The 10818-nt window shown below is 46.8% G+C and overlaps 47 non-coding genes and 1 pseudogene across 47 annotated transcripts in view; all 48 read right to left on the minus strand.

Annotated features, from left to right (window-relative positions):
* Positions 1–19: 19 nt before the first annotated feature.
* LOC125794926 (5S ribosomal RNA) lies at positions 20–138 on the minus strand. The gene has a single exon (XR_007433938.1). It is a non-coding gene; the product is annotated as a 5S ribosomal RNA (ribosomal RNA).
* Positions 139–248: 110 nt separating this feature from the next.
* LOC125794927 (5S ribosomal RNA) lies at positions 249–367 on the minus strand. The gene has a single exon (XR_007433939.1). It is a non-coding gene; the product is annotated as a 5S ribosomal RNA (ribosomal RNA).
* Positions 368–477: 110 nt separating this feature from the next.
* LOC125795101 (5S ribosomal RNA) lies at positions 478–596 on the minus strand. Its single transcript, XR_007434112.1, has one exon. It is a non-coding gene; the product is annotated as a 5S ribosomal RNA (ribosomal RNA).
* A 110-nt stretch (positions 597–706) lies between these two features.
* On the minus strand, positions 707–825 carry LOC125795061 (5S ribosomal RNA). The gene has a single exon (XR_007434072.1). It is a non-coding gene; the product is annotated as a 5S ribosomal RNA (ribosomal RNA).
* Positions 826–935: 110 nt separating this feature from the next.
* On the minus strand, positions 936–1054 carry LOC125795031 (5S ribosomal RNA). The gene has a single exon (XR_007434043.1). It is a non-coding gene; the product is annotated as a 5S ribosomal RNA (ribosomal RNA).
* Positions 1055–1164: 110 nt separating this feature from the next.
* Positions 1165–1283, minus strand: LOC125794627 (5S ribosomal RNA). The gene has a single exon (XR_007433733.1). It is a non-coding gene; the product is annotated as a 5S ribosomal RNA (ribosomal RNA).
* A 110-nt stretch (positions 1284–1393) lies between these two features.
* On the minus strand, positions 1394–1512 carry LOC125795130 (5S ribosomal RNA). The gene has a single exon (XR_007434141.1). It is a non-coding gene; the product is annotated as a 5S ribosomal RNA (ribosomal RNA).
* Positions 1513–1622: 110 nt separating this feature from the next.
* On the minus strand, positions 1623–1741 carry LOC125794928 (5S ribosomal RNA). Its single transcript, XR_007433940.1, has one exon. It is a non-coding gene; the product is annotated as a 5S ribosomal RNA (ribosomal RNA).
* A 110-nt stretch (positions 1742–1851) lies between these two features.
* On the minus strand, positions 1852–1970 carry LOC125794929 (5S ribosomal RNA). Its single transcript, XR_007433941.1, has one exon. It is a non-coding gene; the product is annotated as a 5S ribosomal RNA (ribosomal RNA).
* A 110-nt stretch (positions 1971–2080) lies between these two features.
* LOC125794930 (5S ribosomal RNA) lies at positions 2081–2199 on the minus strand. Its single transcript, XR_007433942.1, has one exon. It is a non-coding gene; the product is annotated as a 5S ribosomal RNA (ribosomal RNA).
* Positions 2200–2309: 110 nt separating this feature from the next.
* On the minus strand, positions 2310–2428 carry LOC125795054 (5S ribosomal RNA). The gene has a single exon (XR_007434065.1). It is a non-coding gene; the product is annotated as a 5S ribosomal RNA (ribosomal RNA).
* A 110-nt stretch (positions 2429–2538) lies between these two features.
* LOC125794931 (5S ribosomal RNA) lies at positions 2539–2657 on the minus strand. The gene has a single exon (XR_007433943.1). It is a non-coding gene; the product is annotated as a 5S ribosomal RNA (ribosomal RNA).
* A 110-nt stretch (positions 2658–2767) lies between these two features.
* Positions 2768–2886, minus strand: LOC125795157 (5S ribosomal RNA). The gene has a single exon (XR_007434168.1). It is a non-coding gene; the product is annotated as a 5S ribosomal RNA (ribosomal RNA).
* Positions 2887–2996: 110 nt separating this feature from the next.
* LOC125795062 (5S ribosomal RNA) lies at positions 2997–3115 on the minus strand. Its single transcript, XR_007434073.1, has one exon. It is a non-coding gene; the product is annotated as a 5S ribosomal RNA (ribosomal RNA).
* Positions 3116–3225: 110 nt separating this feature from the next.
* Positions 3226–3344, minus strand: LOC125794932 (5S ribosomal RNA). The gene has a single exon (XR_007433944.1). It is a non-coding gene; the product is annotated as a 5S ribosomal RNA (ribosomal RNA).
* A 110-nt stretch (positions 3345–3454) lies between these two features.
* LOC125794933 (5S ribosomal RNA) lies at positions 3455–3573 on the minus strand. The gene has a single exon (XR_007433945.1). It is a non-coding gene; the product is annotated as a 5S ribosomal RNA (ribosomal RNA).
* Positions 3574–3683: 110 nt separating this feature from the next.
* Positions 3684–3802, minus strand: LOC125795188 (5S ribosomal RNA). The gene has a single exon (XR_007434199.1). It is a non-coding gene; the product is annotated as a 5S ribosomal RNA (ribosomal RNA).
* A 110-nt stretch (positions 3803–3912) lies between these two features.
* On the minus strand, positions 3913–4031 carry LOC125794934 (5S ribosomal RNA). The gene has a single exon (XR_007433946.1). It is a non-coding gene; the product is annotated as a 5S ribosomal RNA (ribosomal RNA).
* Positions 4032–4141: 110 nt separating this feature from the next.
* Positions 4142–4260, minus strand: LOC125794935 (5S ribosomal RNA). Its single transcript, XR_007433947.1, has one exon. It is a non-coding gene; the product is annotated as a 5S ribosomal RNA (ribosomal RNA).
* Positions 4261–4370: 110 nt separating this feature from the next.
* LOC125794937 (5S ribosomal RNA) lies at positions 4371–4489 on the minus strand. The gene has a single exon (XR_007433949.1). It is a non-coding gene; the product is annotated as a 5S ribosomal RNA (ribosomal RNA).
* A 110-nt stretch (positions 4490–4599) lies between these two features.
* On the minus strand, positions 4600–4718 carry LOC125795163 (5S ribosomal RNA). Its single transcript, XR_007434174.1, has one exon. It is a non-coding gene; the product is annotated as a 5S ribosomal RNA (ribosomal RNA).
* A 110-nt stretch (positions 4719–4828) lies between these two features.
* Positions 4829–4947, minus strand: LOC125795063 (5S ribosomal RNA). Its single transcript, XR_007434074.1, has one exon. It is a non-coding gene; the product is annotated as a 5S ribosomal RNA (ribosomal RNA).
* Positions 4948–5057: 110 nt separating this feature from the next.
* Positions 5058–5176, minus strand: LOC125794938 (5S ribosomal RNA). Its single transcript, XR_007433950.1, has one exon. It is a non-coding gene; the product is annotated as a 5S ribosomal RNA (ribosomal RNA).
* A 110-nt stretch (positions 5177–5286) lies between these two features.
* Positions 5287–5405, minus strand: LOC125795136 (5S ribosomal RNA). The gene has a single exon (XR_007434147.1). It is a non-coding gene; the product is annotated as a 5S ribosomal RNA (ribosomal RNA).
* A 110-nt stretch (positions 5406–5515) lies between these two features.
* Positions 5516–5634, minus strand: LOC125794939 (5S ribosomal RNA). Its single transcript, XR_007433951.1, has one exon. It is a non-coding gene; the product is annotated as a 5S ribosomal RNA (ribosomal RNA).
* A 110-nt stretch (positions 5635–5744) lies between these two features.
* Positions 5745–5863, minus strand: LOC125794940 (5S ribosomal RNA). Its single transcript, XR_007433952.1, has one exon. It is a non-coding gene; the product is annotated as a 5S ribosomal RNA (ribosomal RNA).
* Positions 5864–5973: 110 nt separating this feature from the next.
* On the minus strand, positions 5974–6092 carry LOC125794941 (5S ribosomal RNA). The gene has a single exon (XR_007433953.1). It is a non-coding gene; the product is annotated as a 5S ribosomal RNA (ribosomal RNA).
* Positions 6093–6202: 110 nt separating this feature from the next.
* On the minus strand, positions 6203–6321 carry LOC125794943 (5S ribosomal RNA). Its single transcript, XR_007433955.1, has one exon. It is a non-coding gene; the product is annotated as a 5S ribosomal RNA (ribosomal RNA).
* A 110-nt stretch (positions 6322–6431) lies between these two features.
* LOC125795102 (5S ribosomal RNA) lies at positions 6432–6550 on the minus strand. The gene has a single exon (XR_007434113.1). It is a non-coding gene; the product is annotated as a 5S ribosomal RNA (ribosomal RNA).
* Positions 6551–6660: 110 nt separating this feature from the next.
* LOC125794944 (5S ribosomal RNA) lies at positions 6661–6779 on the minus strand. Its single transcript, XR_007433956.1, has one exon. It is a non-coding gene; the product is annotated as a 5S ribosomal RNA (ribosomal RNA).
* Positions 6780–6889: 110 nt separating this feature from the next.
* On the minus strand, positions 6890–7008 carry LOC125795032 (5S ribosomal RNA). Its single transcript, XR_007434044.1, has one exon. It is a non-coding gene; the product is annotated as a 5S ribosomal RNA (ribosomal RNA).
* A 110-nt stretch (positions 7009–7118) lies between these two features.
* On the minus strand, positions 7119–7237 carry LOC125794628 (5S ribosomal RNA). The gene has a single exon (XR_007433734.1). It is a non-coding gene; the product is annotated as a 5S ribosomal RNA (ribosomal RNA).
* Positions 7238–7347: 110 nt separating this feature from the next.
* LOC125794945 (5S ribosomal RNA) lies at positions 7348–7466 on the minus strand. Its single transcript, XR_007433957.1, has one exon. It is a non-coding gene; the product is annotated as a 5S ribosomal RNA (ribosomal RNA).
* A 110-nt stretch (positions 7467–7576) lies between these two features.
* On the minus strand, positions 7577–7695 carry LOC125794657 (5S ribosomal RNA; annotated as a pseudogene).
* Positions 7696–7805: 110 nt separating this feature from the next.
* Positions 7806–7924, minus strand: LOC125795033 (5S ribosomal RNA). Its single transcript, XR_007434045.1, has one exon. It is a non-coding gene; the product is annotated as a 5S ribosomal RNA (ribosomal RNA).
* A 110-nt stretch (positions 7925–8034) lies between these two features.
* On the minus strand, positions 8035–8153 carry LOC125794946 (5S ribosomal RNA). The gene has a single exon (XR_007433958.1). It is a non-coding gene; the product is annotated as a 5S ribosomal RNA (ribosomal RNA).
* A 110-nt stretch (positions 8154–8263) lies between these two features.
* On the minus strand, positions 8264–8382 carry LOC125795041 (5S ribosomal RNA). Its single transcript, XR_007434053.1, has one exon. It is a non-coding gene; the product is annotated as a 5S ribosomal RNA (ribosomal RNA).
* A 110-nt stretch (positions 8383–8492) lies between these two features.
* LOC125795034 (5S ribosomal RNA) lies at positions 8493–8611 on the minus strand. Its single transcript, XR_007434046.1, has one exon. It is a non-coding gene; the product is annotated as a 5S ribosomal RNA (ribosomal RNA).
* Positions 8612–8721: 110 nt separating this feature from the next.
* On the minus strand, positions 8722–8840 carry LOC125795180 (5S ribosomal RNA). The gene has a single exon (XR_007434191.1). It is a non-coding gene; the product is annotated as a 5S ribosomal RNA (ribosomal RNA).
* A 110-nt stretch (positions 8841–8950) lies between these two features.
* LOC125795176 (5S ribosomal RNA) lies at positions 8951–9069 on the minus strand. Its single transcript, XR_007434187.1, has one exon. It is a non-coding gene; the product is annotated as a 5S ribosomal RNA (ribosomal RNA).
* A 110-nt stretch (positions 9070–9179) lies between these two features.
* On the minus strand, positions 9180–9298 carry LOC125794561 (5S ribosomal RNA). The gene has a single exon (XR_007433664.1). It is a non-coding gene; the product is annotated as a 5S ribosomal RNA (ribosomal RNA).
* A 110-nt stretch (positions 9299–9408) lies between these two features.
* Positions 9409–9527, minus strand: LOC125795049 (5S ribosomal RNA). Its single transcript, XR_007434060.1, has one exon. It is a non-coding gene; the product is annotated as a 5S ribosomal RNA (ribosomal RNA).
* Positions 9528–9637: 110 nt separating this feature from the next.
* LOC125794947 (5S ribosomal RNA) lies at positions 9638–9756 on the minus strand. Its single transcript, XR_007433959.1, has one exon. It is a non-coding gene; the product is annotated as a 5S ribosomal RNA (ribosomal RNA).
* Positions 9757–9866: 110 nt separating this feature from the next.
* LOC125795012 (5S ribosomal RNA) lies at positions 9867–9985 on the minus strand. The gene has a single exon (XR_007434024.1). It is a non-coding gene; the product is annotated as a 5S ribosomal RNA (ribosomal RNA).
* A 110-nt stretch (positions 9986–10095) lies between these two features.
* On the minus strand, positions 10096–10214 carry LOC125795117 (5S ribosomal RNA). The gene has a single exon (XR_007434128.1). It is a non-coding gene; the product is annotated as a 5S ribosomal RNA (ribosomal RNA).
* Positions 10215–10324: 110 nt separating this feature from the next.
* On the minus strand, positions 10325–10443 carry LOC125795208 (5S ribosomal RNA). The gene has a single exon (XR_007434219.1). It is a non-coding gene; the product is annotated as a 5S ribosomal RNA (ribosomal RNA).
* A 110-nt stretch (positions 10444–10553) lies between these two features.
* Positions 10554–10672, minus strand: LOC125795174 (5S ribosomal RNA). The gene has a single exon (XR_007434185.1). It is a non-coding gene; the product is annotated as a 5S ribosomal RNA (ribosomal RNA).
* Positions 10673–10782: 110 nt separating this feature from the next.
* Positions 10783–10818, minus strand: part of LOC125795209 (5S ribosomal RNA) — a 119-nt gene continuing 83 nt past the window's right edge. The window contains exon 1 of the ribosomal RNA XR_007434220.1: positions 10783–10818. This exon is cut by the window's right edge and continues 83 nt beyond it. This is a non-coding gene — a ribosomal RNA (5S ribosomal RNA).

Below are 10818 nucleotides of genomic sequence, written 5' to 3' on the forward strand. Positions count from 1 at the left end.
ATGGAAGCAAGAGGGGAAAAGCTTACAGCACCTGGTATTCCCAGGTGGTCTCCCATCCAAGTACTAACCAGGCCAAACCCTGCTTAGCTTCCGAGATCAGACGAGATCGGGCGTTCTCAGGGTAGTGTGACCGTAAGCCATTGCAGAGCTCTCATCAAGACTACTTATGCAACTTCATCTATGTTGGGTTTCAGATAACAAACTAGTAATGTATATCAAGACCATGGTAATGGAAGCAAGAGGGGAAAAGCTTACAGCACCTGGTATTCCCAGGTGGTCTCCCATCCAAGTACTAACCAGGCCAAACCCTGCTTAGCTTCCGAGATCAGACGAGATCGGGCGTTCTCAGGGTAGTGTGACCGTAAGCCATTGCAGAGCTCTCATCAAGACTACTTATGCAACTTCATCTATGTTGGGTTTCAGATAACAAACTAGTAATGTATAACAAGACCATGGTAATGGAAGCAAGAGGGGAAAAGCTTACAGCACCTGGTATTCCCAGGTGGTCTCCCATCCAAGTACTAACCAGGCCAAACCCTGCTTAGCTTCCGAGATCAGACGAGATCGGACGTTCTCAGGGTAGTGTGACCGTAAGCCATTGCAGAGCTCTCATCAAGACTACTTATGCAACTTCATCTATGTTGGGTTTCAGATAACAAACTAGTAATGTATAACAAGACCATGGTAATGGAAGCAAGAGGGGAAAAGCTTACAGCACCTGGTATTCCCAGGTGGTCTCCCATCCAAGTACTAACCAGGCCAAACCCTGCTTAGCTTCCGAGATCAGACGAGATCGGGCGTTCTCAGGGTAGCGTGACCGTAAGCCATTGCAGAGCTCTCATCAAGACTACTTATGCAACTTCATCTATGTTGGGTTTCAGATAACAAACTAGTAATGTATAACAAGACCATGGTAATGGAAGCAAGAGGGGAAAAGCTCACAGCACCTGGTATTCCCAGGTGGTCTCCCATCCAAGTACTAACCAGGCCAAACCCTGCTTAGCTTCCGAGATCAGACGAGATCGGGCGTTCTCAGGGTAGTGTGACCGTAAGCCATTGCAGAGCTCTCATCAAGACTACTTATGCAACTTCTTCTATGTTGGGTTTCAGATAACAAACTAGTAATGTATAACAAGACCATGGTAATGGAAGCAAGAGGGGAAAAGCTTACAGCACCTGGTATTCCCAGGTGGTCTCCCATCCATTTACTAACCAGGCCAAACCCTGCTTAGCTTCCGAGATCAGACGAGATCGGGCGTTCTCAGGGTAGCGTGACCGTAAGCCATTGCAGAACTCTCATCAAGACTACTTATGCAACTTCATCTATGTTGGGTTTCAGATAACAAACTAGTAATGTATAACAAGACCATGGTAATGGAAGCAAGAGGGGAAAAGCTTACAGCACCTGGTATTCCCAGGTGGTCTCCTATCCAAGTACTAACCAGGCCAAACCCTGCTTAGCTTCCGAGATCAGACGAGATCGGGCGTTCTCAGGGTAGTGTGACCGTAAGCCATTGCAGCGCTCTCATCAAGACTACTTATGCAACTTCATCTATGTTGGGTTTCAGATAACAAACTAGTAATGTATAACAAGACCATGGTAATGGAAGCAAGAGGGGAAAAGCTTACAGCACCTGGTATTCCCAGGTGGTCTCCCATCCAAGTACTAACCAGGCCAAACCCTGCTTAGCTTCCGAGATCAGACGAGATCGGGCGTTCTCAGGGTAGTGTGACCGTAAGCCATTGCAGAGCTCTCATCAAGACTACTTATGCAACTTCATCTATGTTGGGTTTCAGATAACAAACTAGTAATGTATAACAAGACCATGGTAATGGAAGCAAGAGGGGAAAAGCTTACAGCACCTGGTATTCCCAGGTGGTCTCCCATCCAAGTACTAACCAGGCCAAACCCTGCTTAGCTTCCGAGATCAGACGAGATCGGGCGTTCTCAGGGTAGTGTGACCGTAAGCCATTGCAGAGCTCTCATCAAGACTACTTATGCAACTTCATCTATGTTGGGTTTCAGATAACAAACTAGTAATGTATAACAAGACCATGGTAATGGAAGCAAGAGGGGAAAAGCTTACAGCACCTGGTATTCCCAGGTGGTCTCCCATCCAAGTACTAACCAGGCCAAACCCTGCTTAGCTTCCGAGATCAGACGAGATCGGGCGTTCTCAGGGTAGTGTGACCGTAAGCCATTGCAGAGCTCTCATCAAGACTACTTATGCAACTTCATCTATGTTGGGTTTCAGATAACAAACTAGTAATGTATAACAAGACCATGGTAATGGAAGCAAGAGGGGAAAAGCTTACAGCACCTGGTATTCCCAGGTGGTCTCCCATCCAAGTACTAACCAGGCCAAACCCTGCTTAGCTTCCGAGATCGGACGAGATCGGGCGTTCTCAGGGTAGTGTGACCGTAAGCCATTGCAGAGCTCTCATCAAGACTACTTATGCAACTTCATCTATGTTGGGTTTCAGATAACAAACTAGTAATGTATAACAAGACCATGGTAATGGAAGCAAGAGGGGAAAAGCTTACAGCACCTGGTATTCCCAGGTGGTCTCCCATCCAAGTACTAACCAGGCCAAACCCTGCTTAGCTTCCGAGATCAGACGAGATCGGGCGTTCTCAGGGTAGTGTGACCGTAAGCCATTGCAGAGCTCTCATCAAGACTACTTATGCAACTTCATCTATGTTGGGTTTCAGATAACAAACTAGTAATGTATAACAAGACCATGGTAATGGAAGCAAGAGGGGAAAAGCTTACAGCACCTGGTATTCCCAGGTGGTCTCCCATCCAAGTACTAACCAGGCCAAACCCTGCTTAGTTTCCGAGATCAGACGAGATCGGGCGTTCTCAGGGTAGTGTGACCGTAAGCCATTGCAGAGCTCTCATCAAGACTACTTATGCAACTTCATCTATGTTGGGTTTCAGATAACAAACTAGTAATGTATAACAAGACCATGGTAATGGAAGCAAGAGGGGAAAAGCTTACAGCACCTGGTATTCCCAGGTGGTCTCCCATCCAAGTACTAACCAGGCCAAACCCTGCTTAGCTTCCGAGATCAGACGAGATCGGGCGTTCTCAGGGTAGCGTGACCGTAAGCCATTGCAGAGCTCTCATCAAGACTACTTATGCAACTTCTTCTATGTTGGGTTTCAGATAACAAACTAGTAATGTATAACAAGACCATGGTAATGGAAGCAAGAGGGGAAAAGCTTACAGCACCTGGTATTCCCAGGTGGTCTCCCATCCAAGTACTAACCAGGCCAAACCCTGCTTAGCTTCCGAGATCAGACGAGATCGGGCGTTCTCAGGGTAGTGTGACCGTAAGCCATTGCAGAGCTCTCATCAAGACTACTTATGCAACTTCATCTATGTTGGGTTTCAGATAACAAACTAGTAATGTATAACAAGACCATGGTAATGGAAGCAAGAGGGGAAAAGCTTACAGCACCTGGTATTCCCAGGTGGTCTCCCATCCAAGTACTAACCAGGCCAAACCCTGCTTAGCTTCCGAGATCAGACGAGATCGGGCGTTCTCAGGGTAGTGTGACCGTAAGCCATTGCAGAGCTCTCATCAAGACTACTTATGCAACTTCATCTATGTTGGGTTTCAGATAACAAACTAGTAATGTATAACAAGACCATGGTAATGGAAGCAAGAGGGGAAAAGCTTACAGCACCTGGTATTCCCAGGTGGTCTCTCATCCAAGTACTAACCAGGCCAAACCCTGCTTAGCTTCCGAGATCAGACGAGATCGGGCGTTCTCAGGGTAGTGTGACCGTAAGCCATTGCAGAGCTCTCATCAAGACTACTTATGCATCTTCATCTATGTTGGGTTTCAGATAACAAACTAGTAATGTATAACAAGACCATGGTAATGGAAGCAAGAGGGGAAAAGCTTACAGCACCTGGTATTCCCAGGTGGTCTCCCATCCAAGTACTAACCAGGCCAAACCCTGCTTAGCTTCCGAGATCAGACGAGATCGGGCGTTCTCAGGGTAGTGTGACCGTAAGCCATTGCAGAGCTCTCATCAAGACTACTTATGCAACTTCATCTATGTTGGGTTTCAGATAACAAACTAGTAATGTATAACAAGACCATGGTAATGGAAGCAAGAGGGGAAAAGCTTACAGCACCTGGTATTCCCAGGTGGTCTCCCATCCAAGTACTAACCAGGCCAAACCCTGCTTAGCTTCCGAGATCAGACGAGATCGGGCGTTCTCAGGGTAGTGTGACCGTAAGCCATTGCAGAGCTCTCATCAAGACTACATATGCAACTTCATCTATGTTGGGTTTCAGATAACAAACTAGTAATGTATAACAAGACCATGGTAATGGAAGCAAGAGGGGAAAAGCTTACAGCACCTGGTATTCCCAGGTGGTCTCCCATCCAAGTACTAACCAGGCCAAACCCTGCTTAGCTTCCGAGATCAGACGAGATCGGGCGTTCTCAGGGTAGTGTGACCGTAAGCCATTGCAGAGCTCTCATCAAGACTACTTATGCAACTTCATCTATGTTGGGTTTCAGATAACAAACTAGTAATGTATAACAAGACCATGGTAATGGAAGCAAGAGGGGAAAAGCTTACAGCACCTGGTATTCCCAGGTGGTCTCCCATCCAAGCACTAACCAGGCCAAACCCTGCTTAGCTTCCGAGATCAGACGAGATCGGGCGTTCTCAGGGTAGTGTGACCGTAAGCCATTGCAGAGCTCTCATCAAGACTACTTATGCAACTTCATCTATGTTGGGTTTCAGATAACAAACTAGTAATGTATAACAAGACCATGGTAATGGAAGCAAGAGGGGAAAAGCTTACAGCACCTGGTATTCCCAGGTGGTCTCCCATCCAAGTACTAACCAGGCCAAACCCTGCTTAGCTTCCGAGATCAGACGAGATCGGGCGTTCTCAGGGTAGCGTGACCGTAAGCCATTGCAGAGCTCTCATCAAGACTACTTATGCAACTTCATCTATGTTGGGTTTCAGATAACAAACTAGTAATGTATAACAAGACCATGGTAATGGAAGCAAGAGGGGAAAAGCTTACAGCACCTGGTATTCCCAGGTGGTCTCCCATCCAAGTACTAACCAGGCCAAACCCTGCTTAGCTTCCGAGATCAGACGAGATCGGGCGTTCTCAGGGTAGTGTGACCGTAAGCCATTGCAGAGCTCTCATCAAGACTACTTATGCAACTTCATCTATGTTGGGTTTCAGATAACAAACTAGTAATGTATAACAAGACCATGGTAATGGAAGCAAGAGGGGAAAAGCTTACAGCACCTGGTATTCCCAGGTGGTCTCCCATCCAAGTACTAACCAGGCCAAACCCTGCTTAGCTTCCGAGATCAGACGAGATCGGTCGTTCTCAGGGTAGTGTGACCGTAAGCCATTGCAGAGCTCTCATCAAGACTACTTATGCAACTTCATCTATGTTGGGTTTCAGATAACAAACTAGTAATGTATAACAAGACCATGGTAATGGAAGCAAGAGGGGAAAAGCTTACAGCACCTGGTATTCCCAGGTGGTCTCCCATCCAAGTACTAACCAGGCCAAACCCTGCTTAGCTTCCGAGATCAGACGAGATCGGGCGTTCTCAGGGTAGTGTGACCGTAAGCCATTGCAGAGCTCTCATCAAGACTACTTATGCAACTTCATCTATGTTGGGTTTCAGATAACAAACTAGTAATGTATAACAAGACCATGGTAATGGAAGCAAGAGGGGAAAAGCTTACAGCACCTGGTATTCCCAGGTGGTCTCCCATCCAAGTACTAACCAGGCCAAACCCTGCTTAGCTTCCGAGATCAGACGAGATCGGGCGTTCTCAGGGTAGTGTGACCGTAAGCCATTGCAGAGCTCTCATCAAGACTACTTATGCAACTTCATCTATGTTGGGTTTCAGATAACAAACTAGTAATGTATAACAAGACCATGGTAATGGAAGCAAGAGGGGAAAAGCTTACAGCACCTGGTATTCCCAGGTGGTCTCCCATCCAAGTACTAACCAGGCCAAACCCTGCTTAGCTTCCGAGATCAGACGAGATCGGGCGTTCTCAGGGTAGTGTGACCGTAAGCCATTGCAGAGCTCTCATCAAGACTACTTATGCAACTTCATCTATGTTTGGTTTCAGATAACAAACTAGTAATGTATATCAAGACCATGGTAATGGAAGCAAGAGGGGAAAAGCTTACAGCACCTGGTATTCCCAGGTGGTCTCCCATCCAAGTACTAACCAGGCCAAACCCTGCTTAGCTTCCGAGATCAGACGAGATCGGGCGTTCTCAGGGTAGTGTGACCGTAAGCCATTGCAGAGCTCTCATCAAGACTACTTATGCAACTTCATCTATGTTGGGTTTCAGATAACAAACTAGTAATGTATAACAAGACCATGGTAATGGAAGCAAGAGGGGAAAAGCTTACAGCACCTGGTATTCCCAGGTGGTCTCCCATCCAAGTACTAACCAGGCCAAACCCTGCTTAGCTTCCGAGATCAGACGAGATCGGACGTTCTCAGGGTAGTGTGACCGTAAGCCATTGCAGAGCTCTCATCAAGACTACTTATGCAACTTCATCTATGTTGGGTTTCAGATAACAAACTAGTAATGTATAACAAGACCATGGTAATGGAAGCAAGAGGGGAAAAGCTTACAGCACCTGGTATTCCCAGGTGGTCTCCCATCCAAGTACTAACCAGGCCAAACCCTGCTTAGCTTCCGAGATCAGACGAGATCGGGCGTTCTCAGGGTAGTGTGACCGTAAGCCATTGCAGAGCTCTCATCAAGACTACTTATGCAACTTCATCTATGTTGGGTTTCAGATAACAAACTAGTAATGTATAACAAGACCATGGTAATGGAAGCAAGAGGGGAAAAGCTCACAGCACCTGGTATTCCCAGGTGGTCTCCCATCCAAGTACTAACCAGGCCAAACCCTGCTTAGCTTCCGAGATCAGACGAGATCGGGCGTTCTCAGGGTAGTGTGACCGTAAGCCATTGCAGAGCTCTCATCAAGACTACTTATGCAACTTCTTCTATGTTGGGTTTCAGATAACAAACTAGTAATGTATAACAAGACCATGGTAATGGAAGCAAGAGGGGAAAAGCTTACAGCACCTGGTATTCCCAGGTGGTCTCCCATCCATTTACTAACCAGGCCAAACCCTGCTTAGCTTCCGAGATCAGACGAGATCGGGCGTTCTCAGGGTAGCGTGACCGTAAGCCATTGCAGAGCTCTCATCAAGACTACTTATGCAACTTCATCTATGTTGGGTTTCAGATAACAAACTAGTAATGTATAACAAGACCATGGTAATGGAAGCAAGAGGGGAAAAGCTTACAGCACCTGGTATTCCCAGGTGGTCTCCCATCCAAGTACTAACCAGGCCAAACCCTGCTTAGCTTCCGAGATCAGACGAGATCGGGCGTTCTCAGGGTAGTGTGACCGTAAGCCATTGCAGAGCTCTCATCAAGACTACTTATGCAACTTCATCTATGTTGGGTTTCAGATAACAAACTAGTAATGTATAACAAGACCATGGTAATGGAAGCAAGAGGGGAAAAGCTTACAGCACCTGGTATTCCCAGGTGGTCTCCCATCCAAGTACTAACCAGGCCAAACCCTGCTTAGCTTCCGAGATCAGACGAGATGAGGCGTTCTCAGGGTAGCGTGACCGTAAACAATTGCAGAGCTCTCATCAAGACTACTTATGCAACTTCATCTATGTTGGGTTTCAGATAACAAACTAGTAATGTATAACAAGACCATGGTAATGGAAGCAAGAGGGGAAAAGCTCACAGCACCTGGTATTCCCAGGTGGTCTCCCATCCAAGTACTAACCAGGCCAAACCCTGCTTAGCTTCCGAGATCAGACGAGATCGGGCGTTCTCAGGGTAGTGTGACCGTAAGCCATTGCAGAGCTCTCATCAAGACTACTTATGCAACTTCATCTATGTTGGGTTTCAGATAACAAACTAGTAATGTATAACAAGACCATGGTAATGGAAGCAAGAGGGGAAAAGCTTACAGCACCTGGTATTCCCAGGTGGTCTCCCATCCAAGTACTAACCAGGCCAAACCCTGCTTAGCTTCCGAGATCAGACGAGATCGGGCGTTCTCAGGGTAGTGTGACCGTAAGCCATTGCAGAGCTCTCATCAAGACTACTTATGCAACTTCATCTATGTTGGGTTTCAGATAACAAACTAGTAAAGTATAACAAGACCATGGTAATGGAAGCAAGAGGGGAAAAGCTTACAGCACCTGGTATTCCCAGGTGGTCTCCCATCCAAGTACTAACCAGGCCAAACCCTGCTTAGCTTCCGAGATCAGACGAGATCGGGCATTCTCAGGGTAGTGTGACCGTAAGCCATTGCAGAGCTCTCATCAAGACTACTTATGCAACTTCATCTATGTTGGGTTTCAGATAACAAACTAGTAATGTATGACAAGACCATGGTAATGGAAGCAAGAGGGGAAAAGCTCACAGCACCTGGTATTCCCAGGTGGTCTCCCATCCAAGTACTAACCAGGCCAAACCCTGCTTAGCTTCCGAGATCAGACGAGATCGGGCGTTCTCAGGGTAGTGTGACCGTAAGCCATTGCAGAACTCTCATCAAGACTACTTATGCAACTTCATCTATGTTGGGTTTCAGATAACAAACTAGTAATGTATAACAAGACCATGGTAATGGAAGCAAGAGGGGAAAAGCTTACAGCACCTGGTATTCCCAGGTGGTCTCCCATCCAATTACTAACCAGGCCAAACCCTGCTTAGCTTCCGAGATCAGACGAGATCGGGCGTTCTCAGGGTAGTGTGACCGTAAGCCATTGCAGAGCTCTCATCAAGACTACTTATGCAACTTCATCTATGTTGGGTTTCAGATAACAAACCAGTAATGTATAACAAGACCATGGTAATGGAAGCAAGAGGGGAAAAGCTTACAGCACCTGGTATTCCCAGGTGGTCGCCCATCCAAGTACTAACCAGGCCAAACCCTGCTTAGCTTCTGAGATCAGACGAGATCGGGCGTTCTCAGGGTAGTGTGACCGTAAGCCATTGCAGAGCTCTCATCAAGACTACTTATGCAACTTCATCTATGTTGGGTTTCAGATAACAAACTAGTAATGTATAACAAGACCATGGTAATGGAAGCAAGAGGGGAAAAGCTTACAGCACCTGGTATTCCCAGGAGGTCTCCCATCCAAGTACTAACCAGGCCAAACCCTGCTTAGCTTCCGAGATCAGACGAGATCAGGCGTTCTCAGGGTAGCGTGACCGTAAACAATTGCAGAGCTCTCATCAAGACTACTTATGCAACTTCATCTATGTTGGGTTTCAGACAACAAACTAGTAATGTATAACAAGACCATGGTAATGGAAGCAAGAGGGGAAAAGCTTACAGCACCTGGTATTCCCAGGTGGTCTCCCATCCAAGTACTAACCAGGCCAAACCCTGCTTAGCTTCCGAGATCAGACGAGATCGGGCGTCCTCAGGGTAGTGTGACCGTAAGCCATTGCAGAGCTCTCATCAAGACTACTTATGCAACTTCATCTATGTTGGGTTTCAGAAAACAAACTAGTAATGTATAACAAGACCATGGTAATGGAAGCAAGAGGGGAAAAGCTTACAGCACCTGGTATTCCCAGGTGGTCTCCCATCCAAGTACTAACCAGGCCAAACCCTGCTTAGCTTCCGAGATCAGACGAGATCGGGCGTTCTCAGGGTAGTGTGACCGTAAGCCGTTGCAGAGCTCTCATCAAGACTACTTATGCAACTTCATCTATGTTGGGTTTCAGATAACAAACTAGTAATGTATAACAAGACCATGGTAATGGAAGCAAGAGGGGAAAAGCTTACAGCACCTGGTACTCCCAGGTGGTCTCCCATCCAAGTACTAACCAGGCCAAACCCTGCTTAGCTTCCGAGATCAGACGAGATCGGGCGTTCTCAGGGTAGTGTGACCGTAAGCCATTGCAGAGCTCTCATCAAGACTACTTATGCAACTTCATCTATGTTGGGTTCCAGATAACAAACTAGTAATGTATAACAAGACCATGGTAATGGAAGCAAGAGGGGAAAAGCTTACCGCACCTGGTATTCCCAGGTGGTCTCCCATCCAAGTACTAACCAGGCCAAACCCTGCTTAGCTTCCGAGATCAGACGAGATCGGGCGTTCTCAGGGTAGTGTGACCGTAAGCCATTGCAGAGCTCTCATCAAGACTACTTATGCAACTTCATCTATGTTGGGTTGCAGATAACAAACTAGTAATGTATAACAAGACCATGGTAATGGAAGCAAGAGGGGAAAAGCTTACTGCACCTGATATTCCCAGGTGGTCTCCCATCCAAGTACTAACCAGGCCAAACCCTGCTTAGCTTCCGAGATCAGACGAGATCGGGCGTTCTCAGGGTAGTGTGACCGTAAGCCATTGCAGAGCTCTCATCAAGACTACTTATGCAACTTCATCTATGTTGGGTTTCAGATAACAAACTAGTAATGTATAACAAGACCATGGTAATGGAAGCAAGAGGGGAAAAGCTTACAGCACCTGGTATTCCCAGGTGGTCTCCCATCCAAGTACTAACCATGCCAAACCCTGCTTAGCTTCCGAGATCAGACGAGATCGGGCGTTCTCAGGGTAGTGTGACCGTAAGCCATTGCAGAGCTCTCATCAAGACTACTTATGCAACTTCATCTATGTTGGGTTTCAGAAAACAAACTAGTAATGTATAACAAGACCATGGTAATGGAAGCAAGAGGGGAAAAGCTTACTGCACCTGATATTCCCAGGTGGTCTCCCA

This window comes from Astyanax mexicanus, unplaced genomic scaffold, assembly GCF_023375975.1.
Source record: "Astyanax mexicanus isolate ESR-SI-001 unplaced genomic scaffold, AstMex3_surface scaffold_41, whole genome shotgun sequence".
In the NCBI taxonomy this organism is placed as follows: domain Eukaryota; kingdom Metazoa; phylum Chordata; class Actinopteri; order Characiformes; family Acestrorhamphidae; genus Astyanax; species Astyanax mexicanus.